At 37.3% G+C, this 11600-nt stretch overlaps 2 protein-coding genes across 3 annotated transcripts in view; both read left to right on the forward strand.

Moving 5' to 3' along the window:
* LOC139173994 (IgGFc-binding protein-like) overlaps positions 1-11600 on the forward strand; it is an 842349-nt gene that overhangs the window by 48007 nt on the left and 782742 nt on the right. The window lies entirely within an intron of this gene.
* The window catches only part of LOC139173993 (IgGFc-binding protein-like), a 52831-nt gene continuing 47779 nt past the window's right edge, over positions 6549-11600 (forward strand). Inside the window, exon 1 of the mRNA XM_070763987.1 lies at positions 6549-6628. The gene's annotated coding sequence lies outside the window, so the exon portion shown is untranslated. The remainder of the gene's footprint in view (positions 6629-11600) is intronic.

Below are 11600 nucleotides of genomic sequence, written 5' to 3' on the forward strand. Positions count from 1 at the left end.
AGCTTAGTATTGGAAAATAGAGCTCATGATATCTTATTGGTTGATGATTTGAAAAAGTATACATAAAAATTATCACCTTGTAATTGGCAGCTACTAAATACAGTAAGTCCTTGACTTACAACCACAATTGAGCCCGAAATTTATGTTGCTAGGTTAGACAGTTATTAAGTGAGTTTTGTCCCATTTTATTACTTTTCTTCCTTTCCTATCAACTTTGCTTGTCAGAAAGTTGGCAAAAATGATCACATGACTACAGGACACTGCAAATGTCATAAATATCAGAATGAGTTTTGATCATGTGACCATGCAGAGGCTACAACACTTGTGTAAAAAATTGACATTGTTCTGTCGGGCTCTCTGGTAGACTCCTCCCAAAAATTCACAGGTACAAATTTCAGACACACACACGTTTGAAAATTCAAAACAATGTTCTTTATAATGAAAATTCCCTTAACCTAAGCCCTCTTTTTGTAGCAAAGAGCACTCGTCTCCAAACAAACTGGTAATTTGTACAAGTCCCTTATCAGTTCTGTGATACTTAGCTTGCAGCTGTGAGGCAATTCACAGTCCTTCTTCTTTCATAAAGTGAAACATACTTTGCTCTGGTTTAGCTTCAAAGTGGGGGAAAATCAGCACACAAAGATCAAAGTCAGCAAAGCAGTCATGAAACACAATGATCAGATAATCCTCCACAATGGCCAAACCCACAGGCTGCTATTTATAGCAGCCTCACTAATCACCACAGCCCCACCCAACCACAGGTGGCCTCATTTTCTTTGATAATAATCTCTCAGTTGTTGTTGCCTATGCATCGCTCTCCGCATGCGTGGCTGTATCATTAACTCTTGTTCTGAACCCAAGGAGGAGCTAGAAAATTGATCTCCTTCTGAGCTGTCTGCCACACTCTCCTCCTCCCTGTCATTCATGTCTTCTTGGTCAGAGGAGCCTTCATTATCAGATTCCACCAGGGGCAAAACAGGCCTGCAGCATGTGGATGTCTCCCCCACATCCACAGTCCTTGGGGCAGGAGCTGGGCCAGAGCTAACCACAACAAACATAAATCAGTTTTTCAGTGCCATTGTAACTTTAATCATTCACTAAATGAAAGATTGTAAATCAAAGATTACCTGTATGTTAATTTCATATAAGTAAACTTTTAATACAATGCAGTGATATTTAATTGAAGCTTAGTCATACCTTTTATTTAGTTAACTTAGATCATTGGAAATAGAGAAAGAAAAAAATAAGTATTTGTTAAATATCAGTTATGATTTAGGATGCTACTATTACAAGCATATTTTTTTTAATCCACAACTGAATATAATATTAAAAGAAAAATCCACTGCAGATTACATCAAAATATTTATCGTATAGTCAAAATTTCAAACTTGAGCTGTTAGTTTTACGGTCCCCATTGTATTGTTACTTAAGATTTTGTTTACATGTTAAAGGGAAAACATAGATAAAGCAAATTAAACACCTCCCCTCTAAAAAGAAAATTAATGATTGGGTTTCCAACTTCTCCCTTTTTATGCATCTACTCATTTAAACTGTTTGCAGATATTTAAATGCCATGCTTCAATTAATTATTTTTAATTATTTTTGCCATGCTGCATGATGTGTTGTGTGTATTGGAATCTTTCTTATTTAAATTTGATTAAACTTTTATTGTAAATGTATACTGTTAATTCTGCCATTGCTGCTTATACTCTAAGTGCAAGTTCTCAGTCTGTTATTGTAAGAATTGCATCATTCGTCCAATGTTGGCCCCATTTTAATTTCCCCTTTTTAATAAAGAAAGTAGCAAAAGCCACTGCCACACATTTTAGACCAAAGGTTAATCGTTCACCCAAATTCTCAAAAATCAAAGTGGTCAGGACCCACAGCTTATTTTATATACCGGTATTATGCAATTTCCCCCAAAGATGTACTGTTACATTCCTTATATCTGTTTTATTTCCCCTTTCCTATTAACTTTAAAAAACAACCTGCCCCAAAATAACTTAGTCTTGAGAAATAGCAGCTGCTTCCAATGCCTAGTCAATCACAAAGCAAGGCCAACTTTGATTTTAAACAAAAAATTGTGATACAGTTAAGACCCTTCTCATAATTGTTTATAGAGATATGGGACTGTGAAGCCAGCTGATTTAGAATATGGAAGATAGAACCTCTCTGAAATGGACAGAGATTGGCACCCTGGAATTTGTCCCATCTCATTCTGGATCCTTATTCTCAAACTCCAAACACTGGAGAGAGATTATTATTATTGTTGTTATTATTATTATTATTATTATTATTATTATTATTATTATTATTTATTAGATTTGTATGCTGCCCCTCTCCGAAGACTCGGGGCGGCTCACAACAGTAATAGAGACAATATAACAATGAAACAAATCTAATATTAAAATAAACATATCTAAAACCCCAACAATTTAAAACCATACAACACATACATACCAAACATAAAATATAAAAGCCTGGGGGAGGATGTCTCAGTTCCCCCAATGCCTGGCGATAAAGGTGGGTCTTGAGTAATTTGCGAAAGACAAGGAGTGTGGGGGCCATTCTAATCTCTGGGGGGAGTTGATTCCAGAGGGCAGGGGCCAACACAGAGAAGGCTCTTCCCCTGGGGTCCGCTAAACGACATTGTTTGGTCGACGGGACCCAGAGAAGGCCAACTCTGTGGGACCTTATCATGTGGTAGAAGGCGGTTCCGGATGTATTCTGGTCCAATGCCATGGGTGAGTTCAATTGAATGCAGTGATGTTCAAAAGACACCCAGCCCATGTGCAGGATGTTTCATGAGCAAAAACAGCAGTGGAAGCACAACATACGTTTAAGAGCAGTAGCAATAGAATTTAGAATTAATAATACATAATAAATATTTTATTGTCATTGTATGTATATACGCAGTATACCCATGCAACGAAATTCGTATGACGCTAAAGACCAATCTCAACATACATAGCAATCCGAAAGAACACACTCAACGCGCCACAATTTCTCACTTGAACCATCCAACAGCCACACAACAGACCAAGTAGTATTGTCCATCAGTTCACTGATGGTGTCCCCATAGTACAGGGTAGGCAAGCTTGGCTCTTCTATGACATGAACAGGGGGATGCACTCCAAGACCAGAGAGGTAATAATACCACTCTATAATGCCCTGGTCAGACCGCACCTCGAGTATTGCATCCAGTTCTGGTCACCACACTTCAAAAAAGATACAGAGACTCTAGAGAGGGTGCAGAAAAGAGCAACTAAAATGATAAAGGGACTAGAGACCAGGTCATACGAGGAAAGGTTGCTGGAACTGGGCATGGATAGTCTAGTAAAAAGAAGGACTAGAGGGGACATGATAGCTGTATACAGGTACTTAAGGGGTTGCCACGGAGAGGAGGGGGACACACTGTTTTCCAGGGCACCAGAGGGCCGGACAAGGAACAACGGTTGGAAACGAGTCTTCAGTTGCTAAAAGCTTGTTCCTTATCGTGACGTTCCGCATTCCAAATATAAGGGCGTCTGTCAATCTCGCTTCAGGATTGTCAAATTGACATTTTGCCAAAATAGTGCGCAAACGGGTTGCGAATTGGTTAATCGATTCTCCATCCGACTGAGACATACGCGAGAATTGGTGCCTGTAAACTATCGGTGGCTTAGTAGGTTTAAAATGAGCAGCCAATTTGGTCTGCAAAGTAGTCCATGGCACAGAATTAGGAGGCTCAGGATCTGTCAAAGTCCCTGCTAACTCAAATATGTGTGTGCCACAATAGTTCAAAAATAAGGCACGTTTCCTGCTGTCCTCAGCTGTATGCAGACTGGCAGCTTCTAAGAATATTTCAAATTTAGCCATATAGGCTGACCAAGTTGACCTCTCTGGGTCAAACAGCTCCGGAGGCTGAATAAGTGAAGGGGTCGACATACTGATTTTTTCTTAAAAAAAATCACCGCTAAGACCCTCGTCGCCAATGGAATAACCGAGAAACACGGTCTCCAATTTAAACTCTTTATTTCTCTTAGGCTCGAAGCGAGCGGCTGAAACACTTTCACTCCAGGCGCGAGTGAAGCAGAAGGCGCGTAAGACAAGTAGCGCTTCTATTTAAAGACTTTCCCCCAGCAACAACCGGCGGCTGACAGCTCTTCCATTTTGGCGCCTTCTACAGCGACCAATAGGAAGCAGGTAAACAATTCCTATGGGTTATTACGATTTCTGCTTAACAACACTGTTTAACAAGTTAACCTAGATATAGAATATTACAGAACTTACAGGATTTAACAGAAAGATTCAACTTGGAGATAAGAAAGAATTTCCTGACAGTGAGAGCGATCAACCAGTGGAACGGCCTGCCAGCAGAGGTTGTGGACTACCCAACTTTGGACATTTTCAAGAGGAGATTGGACTGCCATTTGACTGGGGTGCTGTAGGATTCCTGCTCAGGCAGGGAGTTGAACTTGATGACCTGTAAGGTCCCTTTCAACTCTAATAATAAATAAATAAAATAAAATGTGGACTTCAACTCCCAGAATTCCTGAGCTAGCATGATTGGCTCAGGAATTCTGGGAGTTGAAGTCCACAAGTCATAGAAGAGCCAGCTTTGCCTATCCCTGCCCTAGTAACATTGTTATGTGCAATTATAGCTCTGGAATAAAAACTGTTCAGAAAATGTGTGGTTTGAGTTTTAATGGTTCTGCATCTTCTGCCAGAAGGCAGCAGTCTAAAAAGATTGTAAGCAGGATGAGAAGAGTCTCTGAGAATATTGTGCACTTTTCTAAAACAGCGAGATGTGAAGATATCGTCCAGGGCTGGTAGCTGGAGCCAGTGAAGGGCTACCAAAATTTTTACTACCACACTGTGGGCGTGGCTTATGCAGGACGCCCTGCATTTTCTTTCAACATCTTTCAGTGCAAATTGGGTGCTCTGGGGTGGAGATCCATTTTTGATATCCCCTGTCCGGGTAGTAGCCCAGCCCTGGCTGGAGCCCAATGATATTTTGGGCAGTTCTAATGATTCTTTTAAAGCTTTTTTATCCACTACAGCTGCTCCCATACCTTGCGAGAATGCCATATGTTAGGATGCTTTCAATGGTGCTGCGATAGTAGGACAACATAGAAACATAGAAGACTGACGGCAGAAAAAGACCTCATGATCCATCTAGTCTGCCCTTATACTATTTTCTGCATTATATCTTAGGATGGATATATGTTTACCCCAGGCATGTTTAAATTCAGTTACTGTGGATTTATCTACCACGTCTGCTGGAAGTTTGTTCCAAAGATCTACTACTCTTTCAGTAAAATAATATTTTCTCATGTTGCTTTTGATCTTTCCCCCAACTAACTTCAGATTGTGTCCCCTTGTTCTTGTGTTCACTTTCCTATTAAAAACACTTCCCTCCTGGACCTTATTTAACCCTTTAACTTATTTAAATGTTTCGATCATGTCCCCCCTTTTCCTTCTGTCCTCCAGACTATACAGATTAAGTCTTTCCTGATACGTTTTATGTTTAAGACCTTCCACCATTCTTGTAGCCCGTCTTTGGACCCATTCAATTTTGTCAATATCTTTTTGTAGGTGAGGTCTCCAGAACTGAACACAGTATTCCAAATGTGGTCTCACCAGCGCTCTATATAAGGGGATCACAATCTCCCTCTTTCTGCTTGTTATACCTCTAGCTATGCAGCCAAGCATCCTACTTGCTTTTCCTACTGCCCGACCACACTGCTCACCCATTTTGAGACTATCAGAAATCACTACCCCTAAATCCTTCTCTTCTGAAGTTTTTGCTAACACAGAACTGCCAATGCAATACTCAGATTGAGGATTCCTTTTCCCCAAGTGCATTATTTTACATTTGGAAACATTAAACTGCAGTTTCCATTGCTTTGACCATTTATCTAGTAAAACTCTTAGTCAGAATTCTCCAATGGCGTGGTAGGGTAATTTCTGGGTAATCTCCATAGTCGGAAGCATGTCAGCCCTTATGTAACTCTACCATCCAACCATTCTGTGAACATTTTCCACCTTCTACAAATTATCTGTTTTCTGCAAAGCCGCTGTCAATTCCAAGAGACATTCGCCAGGTATGAGTGAGTCAAACAAATAATAATTTTATTTGCCTTCCTTGTAAATCAAATTCATTCAACTGCAAATGACTTTGCATACCTCCCTCCAATTTAATATTGATTTGAGCAAATATATCAGATGCCACCCACCCATCCATCCAATTGTATGCTGAATAATGCAGAAAATCTCATTAGTTTATAGTTATCTATCATGGTTCAGATGGTTGATTGATCAACTTCTCTAAGTTGCCTATTAGATTGGCATATTTTTTTCTGATCACATAATTACGAAAGAAACTGCTAAGTATTTTCGTTCAAATTTGTGGTTTCATTGCGAAAAAAAAATTGTTGTGTCACGGTTGAAACTTCCCTTTTATTTTTCCAAGTAATAATCCCAGTTCTCTTTATGTGGCTGATAATTCTGCAGAAATTGATTGGATAACTTGTTTTGATCTCTGTATCTATAAAAAGGAGAAGGAACACGGATTAAAGATAGGGGGAGAAGAATTCTCCCTTCTCTTCCTTCTCTGTCAGACCAAGGCTGATTTCCTCGGCTGAAGGTAAGCAAGACTCCCTTACATTGAGAAATGATGCTTGTTTACAGTCACTCATGCCCTCATCACCTCGAGGCTCGACTACTGTAACGCTCTCTACATGGGGCTACCTTTGAAAAGTGTTCGGAAACTTCAGATCGTGCAGAATGCAGCTGCGAGAGCAATCATGGGCTTCCCTAAATATGCCCATGTCACACCAACACTCCGCAGTCTGCATCGGTTGCCGATCAGTTTCCGGTCACAATTCAAAGTGTTGGTTATGACCTATAAAGCCCTTCATGGCACCGGACCAGATTACCTCAGGGACCACCTTCTGCCGCACGAATCCCAGTGGCCAGTTAGGTCCCACAGAGTGGGTCTTCTCCGGGTCCCGTCAACTAAACAATGCCGCTTGGCGGGACCCAGGAAAAGAGCCTTCTCTGTGGCGGCCCCGGCTCTCTGGAACCAACTCCCCCCAGAGATTAGAATTGCCCCCACCCTCCTTGCCTTTCGTAAGCTACTTAAAACCCACCTCTGCTGCCAGGCATGGGGGAATTAAGACTTTTTTCTCCCCCTAGTCCGTTACAAGTGTATACATGGTATTTGTATTTATGATTGGTTTTTATATATTAAGGGATTTTAATTTGCTTTTAGTATTGGATTTTATTGTATATTTTTATGATTGTTGTTAGCTGCCCCGAGTTTTCGGAGAGGGGCAGCATATAAATCCAATAAAACTTGAAACTGGAAACTTGAGTTATCTCAATTAAGCTTCAGGCTTTTCCCCTTATCACTTGCAGTTCTGAACAGTTCCTCTTTGAATCTAGAATTTTAGGGGGTAAAAACTATTGGCAGTGAAAAAACAGGAGAACACTCTACCTTACCAAATCAGGTTCTGCTCCAAGTTTTTCATCTATGTGTCTATTATAGTATCCATATAGGGAAGGCTGGAGCACACTGAATCTGATCATCAGTTCAGGTTTTAGAAAATTTAAAATTTTCCAAGGATTTGAAGACAAGTTGATGACATAAGTAAACTTTGCAGCCTGATTTTCTTTACTTTACAATTTACAGAAATCAGAATCTAGTGGTGCCTGTTTTAAAGCTCATCAAATTTGGTACTCAACACATTTTGACCTGAACATTTTGTCCCAACGCTCAATGTCTGTTTGGTATTCAATGCACAAGCTAGGACTTCTTGGTGTTGGCTGCTTTATGACTTATTGCATTGTTTCTCATGGGAAAAATGTGTTTGGTACTCATCATTTTTGGTAATCATTGCACCTCCCCGTGGGGGCAGAGTCCAGTGTGTGTTTTTCTCCAAACATGTCTGATTTTTGTTCATGAAATCAATTGATGCTACAGCTATATAAAGGTTTAGTTTGAAGGTAATGCAACCAAATTGGCCCTTTGATTTAAATAGATGAACCAAATTGCTGGATCAATTCAATGCTTCAGATCCAATCAAATGCACTCAACTGAGTTCAGAAATTTCATGGACTTTTGTGCATGCCTTACATATTGAATTGATTTATCTCTTCAAACTGAAGCACAAATTTGAATCAGATACTAGTTGTTCTATAACCCCACAATGAATACTGTGTGGATCTGAAAACTCAATACAGTTTGGGGATTAATTTCCAACTTAGCTATTTATTTAAGCTATTTAAACTTTTTAAAAACAGCTCACTGATTTGCTTTGGATAAAAACATACAAATCTAATAATAATAATAATAATAATAATAATAATAATAATAATAATAATAATAATTATTATTATTATTATTATTATTATTATTATTATTATTATTATTATTAGATATGTGTAGAACTGTGCTTTAAAGCCAAACACATAAAACTCATATGTACATATTTCATATGCAAGGACCATATAGCAAGTGATCTCACAAAATGGCTGCCCTGATGGGTGCATGGGCATCCTTGGCAATTGGAGTTTTTGTCAAAATCTCAAAATCTCAAAATGGCTGCCCTGATGGGTGCATGGGCATCCTTGGCAATTGGAGTTTTTGTCAAAAATCTCAAAATGTGTTATGATATCACAGCCCTCATGGAAGCTTATAGGTGGCTTTATTGGGCCCAAAATAAAAAAAATAAAAAAATAAAAAATAAAAATATATATAATAATAATAATAATAATAATAAATAATAATAATAACAACAATAACAACAACTATTATTATTGTTATTGTTATTGTTGTTGTTGTTGTTATTATTATTATTATTATTATTATTATTATTATTATTATTATTATTATGGGCCCAATAAAACCACCTATAAGCCTCAATGAAGGCTGTGATATCATAACACATTCTGAGATTTTGACAAAAACTCCAATTGCCAAGGATGCCCATGCACCCATCAGGGCAGCCATTTTGAGATTTTGACAAAAACTCCAATTGCCAAGGATGCCCATGCACCCATCAGGGCAGCCATTTTGAGATTTTGACAAAAACTCCAATTGCCAAGGATGCCCATGCACCCATCAGGGCAGCCATTTTGTGAGATCACTTGCTCTATGTTCCTTGCATATGAAATATGTACATATGAGTTTTATGTGTTTGGCTTTAACGCACAGTTCTAAACATATCTACTCAGAGATCCAATTGGGGCATTTTGTCAGCTTGATGAAGACAGGAGTAGAGGCTAGAGCAGAACTTTTCCCTACTTCTTCCAGCCTTACGCAGATTCAGATATTCTCAAAAGCCTCATGAGGACTAGGCATTTTCATATATTTATTGGCTTTGACCAAAGTTGGGTCATTTATTTAATGTGATTTATACCAAATAATCACACAAAGAGGGGTGGGAACATTTCAATAATTGTATTTCTGATCAGAACTAATGTCTTAAAGCAAGTCCATCAAATCTCCTCACAACAGGTATTTTATGCAGTTCATACATCAGCTATTCTGATTGGCTGGCTAAATTTGCCTCACCAGCTTCTTAATCTCTGGGTAAATTTGCTGATAAGGAGGTGCCTAATAACACACTGTATGTAATATTTTTCTTTCTAGAAACTTCTAGCATCTCTTGTGTTGCCATCCTATTGATACCAGTGTCATCATATTGAACCAAATATTCAAAAAATAAAGAATATTTTTGCGGTGCCTTTAAATATCACTGACTGTTATATGTCCAAACCTTTCCCCATGTATCTAGGTCTATTTCTTTTCCTATATTTTTACACCAACTGATCATATTATCTTTTAATATCCAACCTATTGTCTTATAATTTATTAAATATTTATATATCTTCCCGATCAATTCCCCCTGATTTTGAGTTAATAATTTTCCAAGTATATTGTTATCCTTCTTAAATATAACAATAACAATAACAATAACAACAACAACAATAACAATAATTTATTAGATTTGTATGCTGCCCCTCTCCGAAGACTCGGGACTAGATATAAAGAATATAAATATTCTTACATCTTTTTGATATCTAGAATTAATCTGGGCGCATTGCCACCAATCTATTTCTACTCCCAACACTTGTAATTATTTCCTTGTTTTCAATTTTAGTTGATTATCAGGTAAATCTCTATATTTCCATATTTTATCTTCTTTTAATAAATTAGTATGAGAAATAGCTTCTATCGGCGAAATCCATTCTGGCATTACTAGAAAATGATTTTTTTAAAAATCTCATTCCAAACATCTATTAATGCCTTTCTATTATGTTTCTTTTAAAGTATGAGTGAGTTTTCAGATTTTTATACCTCACAAAGGCACGCGGAGTCTACGGAGAGGGGCGGCATACAAATCTGATAAAGAAATCTGATAAATAAATGCCAACTTAACATTAAGTCATGGCCCTCTAAATTTAATAATCTTCTATTATCCAAAATATATAAGTGTTGGAAAGTATTGAAAAGTCAAGATTTTTACGCTATTATTGATTATAGAGTGTTTATCTTTCTGTATTGATCTAAATTAGAATTAGTTTCTTTTTTTTCTGTATTAAGAAGATTTCTGTACTTAGCGGAGCAATTGTAGCTCCTTTACCTGTTAAATGTTGTTTGTCTTGTTTTGTTTCACATTAAAATAAAACTAATAAAAATATTTTTTTTAAAATAAAAAAAATATCACTGACTACGGAGTCTACGGAGAGGGGCGGCATACAAATCCAATAAATTATTATTATTATTATTATTATTATTATTATTATTATTATTATTATTATTATTATTATTATTATTATTGTTGTTGTTGTTTTGTTATTGTTATTGTTATTATTATATTATTATTTTATTTATTATTATTATTATTATTATTATTATTATTATTATTATTATTGATCTGGCGTCAAATTGGCGCCTTCTCTTTATTATCACTTTGATTTTCTCTGGGCTTCCATGGGTGTCCCATTGTCACTTTGTTGCTGCATTTTCCTTCCATCTTTCCCAGCAACAAAGCATCCTCCAGAAAGGTGGATCATTGCATAACATGCCCCCGAACTATCACCATGAATAATAGCTATACTTTGGAGCGATTTGAATCAACACCTGATTTCTGTTGAATGGTTTGTCCTGTCTTCTTATGGGGACTGAGAAGGGAATGGACTGAAATTCACCAACCTGCTTGATATAATATATTTATTTTATTATTTGATTGATTGATTGATTTTGTTCATTACACAATGAGGGGTATATTGGGTATACATATAGTAAATATATAATGAAGGTTATAGAGGATATACCAATAGCAAAATATATCTAAGAAAGAAGAGAAGAGAAGAAATAGGAATAAAGTATATCAATGACAGAATAGAATAAATATAGGAAAGAAGAATGGTATAGGAGATATAGGACTAGATATAAAACTAGAACTCTCAGCCTCAGGTTTCCTGGCCTGGTGCCTTTTTCTGGTACAGCAGTAAACTGGCTGTCTAATTATGGTTCTAGTAATTATCGTAGTTTCAGCTTCTGGCAATTTCATGCCAATTACAACAATGCCTGCATGGTGACAACTCGC

Source organism: Erythrolamprus reginae, chromosome 11 (genome assembly GCF_031021105.1).
Source record: "Erythrolamprus reginae isolate rEryReg1 chromosome 11, rEryReg1.hap1, whole genome shotgun sequence".
Taxonomy (NCBI): Eukaryota; Metazoa; Chordata; class Lepidosauria; order Squamata; family Dipsadidae; genus Erythrolamprus; species Erythrolamprus reginae.